The 5,000-nt window shown below is 46.0% G+C and overlaps 1 protein-coding gene across 2 annotated transcripts in view; it reads left to right on the top strand.

Moving 5' to 3' along the window:
• The window catches only part of nckap5l (NCK-associated protein 5-like), a 68,053-nt gene that overhangs the window by 14,304 nt on the left and 48,749 nt on the right, over window positions 1-5,000 (top strand). For both annotated transcript variants that reach the window (XM_031568106.2, XM_031568105.2), the window contains exon 2: window positions 1,305-1,504. The gene's annotated coding sequence lies outside the window, so the exon portion shown is untranslated. The remainder of the gene's footprint in view (window positions 1-1,304; window positions 1,505-5,000) is intronic.

Genomic DNA, 5,000 nt, shown 5'->3' with positions numbered 1-5,000 from the left:
GGCAGGCTTTGATCCCCCTGATTGCTTTTTTTTTTCATTTAGTGTGTGTGTCACTGTTTCAGAAGGATGGGGAATCTCATTTAATAAGTCACGCAGATGCAGCAAGACATCAACAGAACACAGACATATAACGGTTATCTATTAACTAGGCCACTGGGGCATCTCCATAGCTGCCACAGGCATTGTGTTGCTGGGTTGTCCATAAAGCAGAGGGGAGATGGAGAAACAAAGAGGTGCTCTCAGGACATATTGTGTCCCAGTTTGAGACACTCACCGTTTGACCTGCGGAATGAGTGGAAAACCAGATGAGGAGAGTTGAAAGGTCACAGGGTCGCGGCCATCAACCGTGTTCCTTTTTTTATTCTGGAGACAGCAGCCCTTCTGGACCTGTCTGTTTAAGGGGAAATGTCCCTCCAGGCCACCATATACCCCTCCCCATCCCCTCCTGGTTTGTAACTTTTGTTTCAGGTCAGGGTTTTGAGGGGTGGGGGTTGTGTGGGGGTCAGGACCCTTAGAGATGAGCCAGTCCTCTTTGTGTGGGGGGATTTCGCGCTCCACAGCCTGCTTTCTCCTCAGTGACCCGGTGGAGACATGCTTTTAAACATCCCAACCCCTCCCATATGGGCCTCATGCTGCCCGCACTCACTGGACAATCTTCTGTGACCTTTCACTTCCCAGGTGTTCGCCCAAGGTTCCCTTATTACCCTGAATTTCAATAGGAAATGTATGTATGTAGTTTCAGCCTTTGCACAACTTTCCTTTAAAGGCATGTTAAGGATTTGGAAGGTGAGGGAATATGCAAGTCTGTGTTTTGCATAACAACCAAAACTTACCATATGTTACCATATATACAAATGGTCCAATATTGGCTGTATGTAAAATTGATCCAATCCTGTGCCTTGAACTTATAACTACAATGGCATGCTAAACCTGCGAATGTAGGAGGATGTATGTGTCAGTGTCCTCCTGTGAATGCTGAGCTGTCAAACTGGATTCATAAAAGACTATCTGGGCCGGATTCCAGGGCGTTGCATTACGGCCTGTAATTTGGCAAGTACTTAAGGGATTTACTTTATCAGGCCATCAGTTGACTAGCTCAGTAGCATTTGAATGTTTTGTGTTTCTGAATTCCTAACGTGCCGCAGGAATGCAAATGACCTTTCCATTTAAATGTAACATTTAATGTGTTTGTTGACGGGGAAAACATGTCCTGTTTAACACTGACGCCACCTTCCCAAAAACCAGGAACATATTTGGTAGCTGTCTAGCTGACAGTCTCTCTCTTCCTCCCCTTCTGTCCTCAGGTTTCTAGAACAGAGAGGCGGTCTACTGTTGTTGCCCCCGGTGATGTGAGAGTGTTCCAGTGCCAGGCTGTGAGAGAGCAGGGATTCGTGACGAAGGGCAGGTAAAACATGGGATTGGCCTCTGGAGCCAGGAACCACAGCCCACTTCCCAACGCACCCAGGGGCCCTACACCATCGTAGCCCGAGACCTGCAGTCTGAGGTGGGTGCTCTCTCAAACGCTATTGGGTGAGGGAGGGGGATGATGACTTAACAGAATGTATTAGTTCTGTGTAGAGTGGGCGCATCAATGAATCCTCTCCGGATATTATGAATTTAGGAAATCTGAAGTCAGTTTGTATGTATGATGTCTGCAAATGTATGTCCTATACAGTGTGTCATACTGCTTTCCTAAAGCTCTGGTGAGTTCTAATCCAGTTTGGTCGATTTGAACCCTACCGGAGGTTAGCATTATAGCATATTGTCCCCAAACGAAGTTTGGAAGGAGCTTGTCCCCTTTTCTGTCACTTATTGGCTACACATCTGCAGCTTTACGTTGCTACTTACCCGTCCAAACCACACCATGCGCTCTGGCATCCCACCTCCTTTTCCATCACCTCCTCATTCACTTACAATAACATCACTGATTACAGCATATACAGAGGGGCCTATAGGGGTCACCAGCCCAGTCCCTGCAAAGCATTTCAGTACCCTGGCCAGTTACTTCACTAAACACTCTGTCAGCAGGCATCATGCAGTCCTCTTCATTGAGACGGGGCAACCTCGTTAAAACGGCTGCCTGTGCTGAGGTGTGCCTTATTCCCATTAGCATTCTCAGGTTTAGTGCTAAGCTGCTTTATGCGTACCTGATTTAAACTCGCTGATATATTAACCTTGTCACATCAGGCCCCGTCTCCTACTCTGCAGCTCTTGTTTTAACGGTGACTGCGTTCTGTAGCAAATGTGTCTGTTGCTCAATCTGACAACAGTCAGGCTGTGTAATGTAATTAGTATTGAAATGAGGCCAGCTGCTGTACTCACTGTCCCATGTCGTGGCCAGCAAATGTTTGGATTAAATCATGCGTTTCGCGATGACAAATGTTACGCTTATAATTTTGGTCTCGGTGAAGTCAGCGGTCTTGGTAATTATAGGTGATTTAGCGTCGAAATTGTTTTTCCGACGGCCAAGGAGCCGAAGGATAGTCTAAAAATACACTGCTCCTAGACTGAAAACAAAACTCTTGTGTGGTAAAAACTCACTTGAAGAGGTACAGCCATTCTCCCAGTCGAAATGTATAACTAGCGAGAGGCTACACTACCCTCATGCCCTGCCTCTGACTCTGTCTGGTTCATTGACAGTGCGTTGATCATCCGGGCCTTCTAAACACTTTCCCCTGCTCTCATTTTCAACACGGGGGTCATCCAGCAAGGTCAGTGTCACAATGCTGACAGCTTAGCTGGATTAGTCCCCCCTTGGCTTGCCCTGAGCCAGAGATTAGGGGAGCCATTGAGCCACGCGTGTCTCAATTGAGGCAATAGTGGAGCAGAGCCGACTCTGTTGTCTGCTTGGTCTGTTGTGTTATGGGGAAAGTGCTTTATTCTGATAAGTTTGGTATCTGTTATCTGTTGTGTCGTTTCCTGTGTCAGGGTGGCCTGTGGCACTAGCCGTTGGGAGGTTCATTGTAATCTCTAATTCATTCAATTATCTGCTTGTGTTGTACTCATGTCAAATTTAAACAGAAGTACTTATGAAGTTTTTCAGTCAGTGATCAGCCAGTAGCTATATTACCACCTCTCCTCTCTACCTCTATCTCTGTCTTCATCTATCTCTTACCATGTCCATTGCATGATCCTATGGTTCTTATGTAAGGAGGGATGGAGAGGGAGGGTATTGTGGGAATAGTGTAATTAATAAGAGTGAGTGAGAATTAGAGTGTGTGTGTGTGTGTGTTTGTGTGTGTCGCTGAGTGTGTCTACGTGAGTGATTGAAAAGGGGGCCGCAAGCGAAAAGGAGAGCAAGAAAGTGTGTGTGTGTTTGTACCCTGTGTTTATTTCACTTCTTTTGTGTGTTAACTATTTGATCTCACTGTCGCCACAATAAAGGGATGGAGGGACACCAGTGTAAAACACTGAGAGAAACGCTTTCATTCGGTCTGTCCTGTGCAACGACAAAGATGGCGAGGAAGAGTCGAATGGAGAATGTGGTTAGATGAGAAGCTGAAGAAGATGAATAAACTTCACTAGAGGGTTGGAGAGAGTGAGGGAGAGAGAGACAGAAAACGTGACAGTGACAGAGAGAGAGAGAGACAGAGGGAGGCCATCTGTTGATTTAATTATTTTCAATTTGATATTCTCCTTGATGAATTATTCAAGTCATCATCAAAAGTTAGCCATTTCTCCCTCTTTTACGCCCCATTCTCTCTCTCTCTCTCTCTCTCTCTCTCTCTCTCTCTCTCTCTCTTTCACACACACACACTCGTAGACGCACAGACACAAAAACCCTTCACACACACATGGCTTCCACCCTTCCCTCATTCTCTCCCACACATCCATTTCCCCTGTATTAGTTCTGTGGGTGGCTTCAAACCCGTCGCCGCTTGCTTAATTAGTGAATGTAGCTGATGTGCCCCGATGACACTCCTCTCTGGTCTGTAATTGCCTGTTCCGCTGCGAGCCGGGAACTGCCTAACAGGAGGTTAACGTCTGGGTTAGATGTAAAAAGATCTACCAAGAGGGAGCCAGTCTCTACACCAGTGATACTCCCATAATGACTACATGATTTTGACTTTGCACGTTTCAAACTCAACACTGTGTCAAATGAAGCGTTAGAGTTTCACGATTGTTTGCTCACTCTGTTGGAGATTGTGCAGCAAAGCTACATTTAGTGTTTGTATTTAATGATTTGGCAGATCCTTTTATCCAAAGCATCTGCAAAAGAAGTAAATGTGTTTCATGTGCATGAAGTGATTCTGCGTGTTGAATGGTGAAAGTATGGCCTTGAAGGTGACACCACATGCCATTAGAACATTGCTGGGGTGTTCTTTATCCCAGTATTAAGACCACAGAGGTATTTAAGAGTGCTGGTAGCGGAGGAGTGGAGGACAGAGCTTTACCACCCTCTGTTTGAACATTGGCTGCAAAGCCCCAGCTAGTCTATGTAAAATGAGATGTTGAATAATATCCCCATGGTCTTCAGGGAGCAGTCTTTCTTACTGCCAGGTGCACAAACACAGCCCCTCACACACAGTGCACACACCACACACACACACACACACACACACACACACACACACACACACACACACACACACACACACATACACACACACTCAGACACACACACACACACTTGCTGACACACATGCTAGCTAACAACTGTGTTCCCCTTGGAGGTCAAACATTCCTGCGTGGCATGGCTGGGATTCTGGGTGATTATGACCAGCAGCTTTCTTCCCCAGCCCTCACACATGTGCCTGCACTGGGGCACACAGAGACACTGTGCTAATGGGTGTGGGGTCAAGGAAATGTAGCACCTGTGGTGTTGTGACGATTAGATACTGGGATTATTTTTCATCTCATTTCTGTTATATAATGCTTTGTTTGTTTGTGTGTGACAACATAATTTACCAGGAGAATACACACAACAACAACAACCAAATAATCAAGGATGTCTTGACCTTAATCCAGCATCCTAATGAAGCATTTGAGAGAGCTAAACC

Source organism: Clupea harengus, chromosome 5 (genome assembly GCF_900700415.2).
Source record: "Clupea harengus chromosome 5, Ch_v2.0.2, whole genome shotgun sequence".
NCBI lineage: Eukaryota > Metazoa > Chordata > Actinopteri > Clupeiformes > Clupeidae > Clupea > Clupea harengus.
This window is presented reverse-complemented; position numbering and strand designations above follow the sequence as displayed.